The sequence below is a fragment of the Odocoileus virginianus genome, chromosome 31 (assembly GCF_023699985.2).
Source record: "Odocoileus virginianus isolate 20LAN1187 ecotype Illinois chromosome 31, Ovbor_1.2, whole genome shotgun sequence".
In the NCBI taxonomy this organism is placed as follows: domain Eukaryota; kingdom Metazoa; phylum Chordata; class Mammalia; order Artiodactyla; family Cervidae; genus Odocoileus; species Odocoileus virginianus.
In genome coordinates this window covers 20,235,605-20,244,079 of record NC_069704.1, presented here as the reverse complement: position 1 = coordinate 20,244,079, position 8,475 = coordinate 20,235,605, and the positions used below count along the sequence as shown (strand labels likewise).

The following is an 8,475-nucleotide window of genomic DNA, read 5'->3' as shown; positions in this document are numbered from 1 at the left end:
TTGTGGAGAAATCTAAAAATAATGCAATGACCATGATCACAGGAAAGCATAATTCTCAGAAACATTCTTCTTTGAAATAACTCATAACATAGGAGGAAAAAACCCTCAAAACCAAAGTGCTCTATGGTATACAGTACAATACTATAGTGAGTGAAATATCAAAGAAGTGAAGGGAAAAGAAGCAAAGCCCTGGATTTAGAGTTGAGGCTCAGACAGCTTCTAAAAGTGGAAAGTGTTACATACTGAATGTGACTATTGAAGGAAACTGAAATGTTTGAAACACAAATTTGAGGCTCATTTGTCTAGGGAAGTTTGGCCAAGGCCTGTCCCAAGGATAACCGAGGGTTAAACCAGGCAAAGTTCCCATCAGCTCTCCTGACTTAACCTGCCTCCCCAAGGCACACTTTCTGGTGCTCATTCAAACACCTGGTGCTTGACTTATCAGACTAGGATGATTGATCTGGAGACATATGAAGTTTCATCAAATTTGACTTTTGTCAAAGGAGAAAGAAATAAGAGGTGGATGGTGAGGAAAGAACAGAGAATGGGGTTAGTAATAGCTGTTGGGCGTCAGGGCTGGGGTGGGCAGAACTGTGACTGGAACATTTTACCCACTGAGAAATTTATGGTAGAAATAATTTTCCACAGGCTACTAGTACTAATTATTTTTGTTGTAATACTGACAACAATAATAATAGCTCTTTTTTGAAGTTTTATGATGCACTTGATTCTTTCGATGTATGATCTCTAATCTAGCACCTCTCTGAGGAAAGGTTTATTAGCCCCGCTTTCTGGACAAAGAAACTCTGGCTCAGAGAGGTTAAGTAGCTTGCCTTAAGTCACAGGAAAGGTACATGGAGTACCTGTCTCACTCCAAGTCAGAGAGAGCTGCTCACGTTTGGGTGACCTCAAACTGCAGAGATTCGCTCTCTCCCTCTCCACCTCCCAGCAGTTTGTAACCTTGGACATTAAATCTGCATTAATCAGGGAAGAGTGACTTGCGTCTGCAGACCAAGGTGGCCCTGATCTGCTGAGCATCACTTCACGTGAACAGCAGACTGGCCGGGCATGTCGGAGGTGCAGGAGTTCATCTGCCCCTGGGTGGTGCCGCCTGCTGCTGCTCCGTGGCATCAGCATTTGGCCACCTCCATGGTCTGACGTGCAACTGAAGCTCAAAGTTGAGGAAAGCAAGAGTGACGCTTACTGGATCTTAAAGAACTAGCAACTCCTGAGCAACACAGACTGCTTACAGTTTTTTTAAGTCTCTTAACTCAGTAAAATATTAAAATTGAGATGTCATGATATGTGAACTTGGAGGCTGTGGAACATTGTGGAATCTCCCAACCTTGTTAGTCCTCAGTTTCACCATCTGTAAAATGAGCTGGTAATGCGTCCATCAGAAACTGATTATGAAGATGAATGAAATAGCATACAACTAGGAATTTAGTAATGCTATTTCACTAAATAACTGGATCTGAATGCATAATTCTGATTTAGAGGCCTCTGACTGCAGACTCTTCTCATAGGCAATAATAAGATGGCATCATTCCAGATCATTACTTTCAAAACCTCCAACTGCCTAATTTCTTTCACTCTTTGCCCCACTCTGGATACTTCTAGCCTGAATAGAATTTTACATGAGTTAAATGAGTTCATGCATAGTATGAGGTCTGGGTCTACAAACTTGCACTTGCAAATAAATCTCGTGTTTCTCAGCTTATACTCACTGTAGGATTAGTAATGTTATGGAAAAAGAGCTTTCATAAAATGGGGCCAAATCTTCATAATGCAAGGGAGAACCGGGGATGGATCAACATGATTTTTTTTTAAATTTGTCTGGCCAGATGTTAGTTGCGGCATGAGGGAACTTTAGCTGCAGCACTCAAACTCTTAGGTGCAGCATGTGGGATCCAGCTCCTCGACCAGGGATCAAACCTGGGCCCTTGCATTGGGAGTGCGAAGTCCCAGTCACTGGACCGCCAGGGAAGTCCCTCAACATAATTTAAAACATCTTTCCTAATTTGTAGGACAGACATTTCCTTGTGTATTACAACATGCTTTGGTGGCTGGGATGGTTTCAGGACCCTGAAAGCAGCAGTCACTATTTTGGTCACAGTGATGGGGCTAGTGTTACCTCAGCATAGATCACAAAATTGTTATGGAGCTTCTGGGTGAATAGCACTTTGTCCGCTATAGGGACTTTTTGTAGAGGATACACTTTTGTAGCAAATATAAAATGAATAAGACTGGCCTGTTCTCAAGAAACTTATAATCTAAGAGGTGGGAGGAGTAGGTTGAGGTCAGAATCAAATCAAACCAAGTAGTAAGAAAATGTATATGAAAGTATCAAGAGATAGTTGTAGTGCTGGCTGTTACCACAGTGTTCATGAAAGACTCTATAAAATACACGAATGAAAATCCTAGACATTCTGGACTTTTACAAGTCATGTTCCATATCAATTGATTCAGCCCATCAGACTGTAGAACCTATGTGGGTTGGGGCAGTGATACCTTGCCACTGTCTTCCCAGCAATTGGCACCATGCCTAAAGCACAGTAGGCACACACTCAATGTTTGTGAGTAAATGAATTAATAAATATGAATCCTTTCTTATCAATGTCAGAAAAGTCTAGAGTAACTGTCTTTTAATTCCTATCTCTGAGAACTTTGAAATCATTAAAGGGTAGAACATGGCCGTTACTTTCTTCTAAAACTATATCAGATTTTGAAAGTTCTTCTATCATTGTTTACTGGAATTTCACAGGCAACCAGGCTGCAGCTCCCCTTAAACAGTACACATGAACCACAGCCCCGTTTCCCTTTTTAAAAAATTGTGGTAAAACACATAATATAAAATATAGCATCTTAACCATTTTTAAGTGTTCATTAGGAGAAGACCCTGATGCTGGGAGGGATTGGGGCAGGAGGAGAAGGGGACGACAGAGGATGAGATGGCTGGATGGCATCACCACCTCGATGGACATGGGTTTGAGTAAACTCCAGGAGTCGGTGATGGACAGGGAGGCCTGGCGTGCTGTGGTTCATGGGGTTGCAAAGAGTCATGACACCAGCGACTGAACTGAACTAAACTAAACTGAGTGCTCATTAGTGTTTGATACATTCACACTGCTGTGCATCCAACCTATAGAACTCTTCTCATCTTACAAAACTAATACTTTGTATCCTTTAGACAACCATTCTCCACTTTTGCCTCTTCAGCTTCTGGAAACTATCTATCTACCTCCTGGCTCTGAATTTGACTACTCTAGGTATCTTAGACGAGTGGAATGATTTAGTTTTGTATTTTTTTGACTGGCTTATTCACTTAGCATAATACCCTCAAGTATCATCCATGTTGTAGCACAGGTCACATTTTCCTTCTTTTTAAAGGCTGCATAGGACTTCCCTGGTGGTTCAGTGGTTGAGAGTCTGTCTGCCAATGCAGAGGATATGGGTTCAATCCCTGCTCCAGTAAGATTCCACATACCAAAAGGCAACTAACTCCGTGTTCCACAATTACTGAACCCACGCACCGCAACTACTGAAGACCTGAGGCTCTAGAGTCCATGCTCTGTGACAAGAGAAGCCACTGCAAAGAGAAGCCCAGAAACTGCAATGAGAGAGCAGCCCCTGCTCTCTGCAATTAGAGAAAGCCTGCACACAGTAACAAAGGCCCAACACAGCCAAAAAAATTGTTTTTTAATTTTAAAGGCTGTGTAATATTCATGTGTGTATACATATCATACAACACATTTATAGATACAGATTATAAATATAGACATAGATAAGTATAGATATCACATTTTGCTATTCTATTCATTGGTCTCTGGACACTTGGGCTGCTTTCACCTTTTGGCTATTTTGAATAATGCTGCTATAAAAATGGGTGTGCACATATCTAAAATTGTGCTTTCAATTCTTTTATGGTACCTTTATTAATGTAACAACTTGATTGAAAGAGAATTCACATGCCATACAACTCACCTGTTTAAAGTATACAATCCAATGATATTTGGTATATTCACAGAGTATTACAGGTCAGCTTGTGAGAGGCATGTGGTAGGTTCTCAAAAAGATCAGAATCTGAGGGTATAAACTTAGAGCACCAGAATGAAGCCCAGGGTTAACAGCCATTGGATGCAGCAGATGTGGGGATGGAAGAGGCCGGGATCATCTTTCATTTTTCTCATGGTGAATTTTCTCTGTATCATTATCATGTTTGAACTCTGTGTATTTTAGGAAGACTGGAGTACCTGTGTATGTTCATATATCCCAGATGAATAAATTTAAAGCAATCCAAATTCTAGGGTTTAGAATACCTTTACCTTGAGACTAGAGAGTAAAACTGAAACTGAAATGTGATTTTTTTTAAAAGGTTTTCAGTTTTCTTGTCTGAAGAAGAGTGTTTGTGCAGTTAGGATGCTATAGAGGCAGAGTGAGTTGGAAAGAATGTGCTGGAGAATTTCAGGACTGCTGAGTAACCAGTACTTATCTGACAGGAACATTACTCTTTGGTCAGCAGTGACCACCAGTGTTACTCTTCCCCAGTCCCTCATGGTGGGTTGTTTACTGCTTTGTCAGTGTTTTCTCTTGGTCTTTTGCTCAATCATCTCAAAGTCCATTTTTTCTCTCACTATCTAATCAGAATTATCAGTTACTTATGTCATCTATGACCTCCAGCTTAGTATTTCTTTCACTCTTGCTTTTCTCTTTAGTAATACCCGGTGGTCTAACTGTGCCCCTGACTAGCCATGGGGCTGAAGGAAATCACGTTCTCCCAGTCTCCCTTCCCTGATGTGCAAAGTGGATCTAGTGATACTATCCCTGTCTACCAACTTTACCATTCTGTTGAACTGATTGAACAATATCATCTAAATAAGTGCTTGGAATATTATAAAGCCTAATAGAATTACAAAGGGTAGTAAATCATGTCACTTCATGGAAGTAGACATTACACTGCTCAGCAGCATGTATATATAAACACACACACAGGAGAATCAGAAAACAAGGTAGGCCTTAGCTCTATCCTGAATAGATGACTAACATGACCCAAGAAAGGGCACAGGCAGGACCTTTTCTAGGCACTTCAGGTAGAGCACTTCATTTAATCCCCAATGCATCCATCACCAGGGTAGGCAGTGTTTTAGAGGAGAGAGTTGATCCTGTCTCTGGCTAAAGAGTTATTACACCATTAGTAAAGCATCAGGGAAAGGACTGAGATATAGATCTGTGACTCTACAGTCATCCTGGGATCGTGAGCTCATGATCTGCACAGTGAAGGAGGGGGTTGGTTGCTTCTAGCTCTAATATTCTGAGGTCTTGTCCCCTGAAATTGTATGTGTTTTACACACACAGTTGTCCTAAAACAAAGGAAATGGTTTTAAACAGCAATATGAGAAACTTGAATAAGACCATAGGAAGTTTTCTTTGGGGAAGTATTGTTGAAATGGGTTATTTATTGACTAGAGTTTCTCAAAATACTGCTGTGTATGAAAGAAACTGGTTGGTTCTAACCCTTTGTCTCTTATTCCCCTGCTCTTTGGGCTTGTTTTATCCCACCTCAGCACTCTTGTGGAATGAAAAGTGCCAGGCTGACCAGATCCAGAATCACACTTTCCATGAAAGCTGAACAAAAGGCCCAGACACTGAGGGGCAGGCAGCCAACCAGCATATGCAGACGGCAGGCCAGTCAGTGGCTTAGGGGTCACCTCAGTGCCACCTGCCCTCTCACAAAAAAGAAGAAGAGGGTCCCTGAGCCTCCCAGGTAATAAATCTAGTCACTTAGAAGCTCAACATTCTGCCTTTCTGAAGGTCCAGTCATACATTTTCTTGGCGAGTCAATATAATTTAGTCATTATGAATTTGAGCTCTGAAGTCAGCTAGAACTTGCACTGAATTTCACAGCTTCCTGGCTGTGTTACCTTGGGCAAGTTCTCTAACTTTGCTGAGCCTTGATTTCCTCAGCAGTAAATGGATAATAAAACAGCCTACAACATTGTTGGAGGAGTGGATTGAATAATGAACAAAAGGAGCTAAGTATAATGCCTAACAAAAATTAAGTACTGGATAAATAGCAGATATTGCTATCAGCATAATCATTCTTTCTCCTCCCCACATTCTCCAAATTCCCTTCTCTCTTTCTGTCACCAAAGAGGAGTTGTTCCAAAATTTTTGCTCCCACAGCACTCAATGTCATCATCTCCTGTGCCTTTCATCCTGAACTCTTCCTTCTCACTCCCACTCTCACAAGCTTTCTGCATTTACTATGCAGAAAAATTAAGCTGGATGCTGAGTCCATCTCAAAAGTTGCATACCTACACCCAAGAAGAGGTACCCTCTCAGAAAGTGGTGGAGAGCTGCAGATGAGGAATAACTTTTTTCACCCATTATGCAATGGAAAGAAGAATGACTTACCCCATTGGAAAAGATGAAGAGAGGTTGAAACAGGCGAGAGGACCCTGAAGAAAATGGCAATATTATGTGTGGAAAGTATAATGGGGAATTAAGGAGACAAGACAAAAAGAGAAGGCTATGCCCCCAGGCTTCCAGACTTAGAAGAGACTGGGTGGCAGGAAGGGTCCACCCCACCAGGCAGGCAGAGAAGCTGACTTCATTAGCACTCCTGGGCTGCACCATTCACCATACTTGACTGGCCTGCCTCGTGGCCACTGCATGCCTATCCTCTGTGGCACAGCTGACTCTTAAACATGCTAGGACCCACTGGGCTGCCAGCTGAAGGTGTAAATAATAGACTGGAACATGTTGTCTCCATGGCAGGGAGCCCAGGGAGATCCTCATCCAAAGACTGGAACCCCAGCAGAGGAGGCTGCGTGCCAAATGATCGTGACCAGGCAGTGGATGCCCTGGTTTCCTTGTAGGGGGGAATAAGGGGAGTATTCACTCTTTATAAAATCTGTTTCCTGCCCTGGGCCTACCCTCTTCTGTCTTTCATTTTATTGCCTCTCCTTTGGTCATCTGCCAAGTGAGAACAGATCTTTGATCCCAGGGATGACTGTTAAAGCTGTCACTTAAAAAACTAGGAAGAAAAAAGGCAGTCACTTATTACAAATAATTATATTCTAGAATGCCATGGTTAGAGAAAACACAAATTACCTCCTGCTAGTGCTCTTGTTCACATGTGTGTAGGTAAAGTTACCACTTTTCCCATGTCCTTTCCTCTCCCCAACCACTAAGGCACTTGTCTCTAGGGTCTTTTTTCCCTTATAACTTCTCCCATATCCATCTCAGACCTAAGAGGTTAGCTGCCTATAGTGGTTCTGCAAAAGAGAAGGTCCCTTTAGGATCTAGTAGGAAAGAGAAAGCAAGACAACAAATAGATATATATAACTCAGATCTCAGCTCTGTGCACTTTTTTTTTTTGGTGGTGGTGGTGATGGGGTTGGGGGTGGGGTTTGTATTGCCCAGCATGCAGGACTAGTTCCCCAACCAGGGATTGAACTCTTGCCCCCTATACTGGAAACACAGAGTTTTAACCATTGGCTGCCAGGGAAGTCCTTCTCCTTGCCTTTTTAGATCCACATATGCTTGGCTCAAACCTCCATTCTATAACCTCCAAAAAGCCCAATGCCTTCCTCCAATTTGAGGAAATTTCCCACAGGAGCTCTTGGAAATTATTAAGGTCACTCTGGTTCAGAGCTTCTCCTTTCACTGATAGTTCAGCCAAGCACAGAAGTCATTCTTCCAGCCCCAGGATACCAGTTCTGTTCAAGCCTTGGCAACCCAGAAGGGAAATTCCACTCCTTCATTAGACTCCCATAAAAAAGCAAAAAAAGACACAGAGTTCACTCGCACAAAGTTCTTTGGTAATGTCAAAAGATAAACTGAGGAATATTAAAAATGCGGGAATTTACTCGAGCAATGCCAACTGATTAGAAGCGCTCCGTAGAAGGAAGCTGGGGAACAGCTTTTATAGAGAACAGGTGGAAGCCAAGTAAGTTGTCTCATGGCCTCCTTGTTGAATTCACTTAACAGCAGACATCACTGAAGGCTTGTGGAAAGGGGAATTTACATGGTGGCCACAGAACAATTTAAAATTGAGCATTAGACATCCCTCGTTCCAAGAGCCTTATGAAATACCCACCAGATGTAAGATGCCACAGTGTCCATTCACCCACCTCCCATGCTCCTCCCCTCTTCTTCCCTCACAGACTGCCCTTGGAAGTGTGGATTGTTTCTACTCTACCAACTGAAGCAGGGCCCCCTCAACTCACCTCGAAACATTGTATCTCCAAACAAATCCACTTGCGCTATCGACGCGCCATCTACTCTGCTCGTGAGGCGCGCTCAGGAACCCCGAGACTTCCTCTTATATGGTGCACCTTCCTTAAAGGAACCTTCCTTAAAACACCTTCCTTCACACAATTTTGAGTTCTCACTTAAGGCTATTCCAAGGGTGTGTGGTGTGGGGCACGAGACCGGCAAGCCCTTGCTGGCGAGTTCAAAGGAATCTTCTCT

General features: G+C 42.6%; 1 long non-coding RNA gene across 1 annotated transcript in view; it reads left to right on the top strand.

Moving 5' to 3' along the window:
• LOC110127426 (uncharacterized) overlaps nucleotides 1-8,475 on the top strand; it is a 39,762-nt gene that overhangs the window by 20,988 nt on the left and 10,299 nt on the right. The window lies entirely within an intron of this gene.